Source organism: Mytilus californianus, unplaced genomic scaffold (assembly GCF_021869535.1).
Source record: "Mytilus californianus isolate M0D057914Y unplaced genomic scaffold, xbMytCali1.0.p SCAF_24, whole genome shotgun sequence".
Taxonomy (NCBI): domain Eukaryota; kingdom Metazoa; phylum Mollusca; class Bivalvia; order Mytilida; family Mytilidae; genus Mytilus; species Mytilus californianus.
In genome coordinates, this window is record NW_026262673.1 from 1,000,773 (window position 1) to 1,002,135 (window position 1,363).

The window sequence follows — 1,363 nt, forward strand, 5'->3', positions numbered from 1 at the left end:
AAGTTTTCAAAAAGAAGGGGGTAGGGGTTACCCCAGGGGACTTCCCCTTAATTTCATTTGATTTGTTTTATTGTCCCATTCAAAAATATATTTGGTTTACGGGTGGGGATCTCGACCATTTACAAGTTATCATAAAGAAGGGGGATAGGGGTTACCATCATTGACTTCCGCGATATTTCATTTAATTTGTTTTATTGTCCCATTCAAGAATATATATAGTTTCGGGGTGGGGATCTCGACCGTTTGCAAGTTCTCAAACAGGAGGGGGTTGGGGGAACCCCAGGGTTCTCGCCTTATATTTTATTTGATTTGTTTTATTATCCCATACAAAAATATATATATAGTTTCGGGGTGGGGATCTTGACCGTTTACAAGTTTTCAAAAAGAAGGGGGTAGGGGTTACACCAGGTGACTTCCCCTCAATTTCATTTGATTTGTTTTATTGTCCCATTCAAAAATATATTTGGTTTAGGTGTGGGGATCTCGACCATTTACAAGTTATCATAAAGAAGGGGGATAGGGGTTACCATCATTGACTTCCGAGATATTTCATTTAATTTGTTTTATTGTCACATTCAAGAATATATATAGTTAAGGGGTGGGGATCTCGACCGTTTACAAGTTGTCAAGCAGGAGTGGGTGGGGTAACCCCAGGGGACTCGCCTTATATTTTATTTGATTTGATTTATTATCCCATACAAAAATATATATGGTTTCGGGGTGGGGATCTTGACCGTTGTCAAGTTTTCAAAATGAAGGGGGGTGGTTAACCCAGGGGACTTCTCATTTTCATTTGATTTGTTTTATTGTCCAATTTAAAAATATATTTGGTTTACGGGTAGGGATCTCGACCATTTACAAGTTATCATAAAGAAGGGGGATAGGGGTTACCATCATTGACTTCCGCGATATTCCATTTAATTTGTTTTATTGTCCAATTTAAAAATATATTTGGTTGAGGGGTGCGGATCTCGACCGTTTACAAGTTATCCAAAAAAAGGGGGTGGGGGTTACCCTCATGGACTTTCCCTATATTTCATTTAATTTGTGTTATTGTCCCATACAAGAATATATATGGTTTAGGGGTGGGAATCTCGACCGTTTACAAGTTTTCAAAAAGAAGGGGGTCGGGGGTTACCCCAGGGGACTTCCCCTATATTTCATTTTATTTGTTTTATTGTCCCATTCAAGAATATATATGGTTTCGGGGTGGGGATCTTGACCGTTTACAAGTTTTCAAAAAGAAGGGGGTTGGGGGTTACCCCAGGGGACGTCCCCTTAATTTCATTTGATTTGTTTTATTGTCCCATTCAAGAATATATATTAACTTTAGGGGTGGGGAACGTACAGGCAGACAAACATA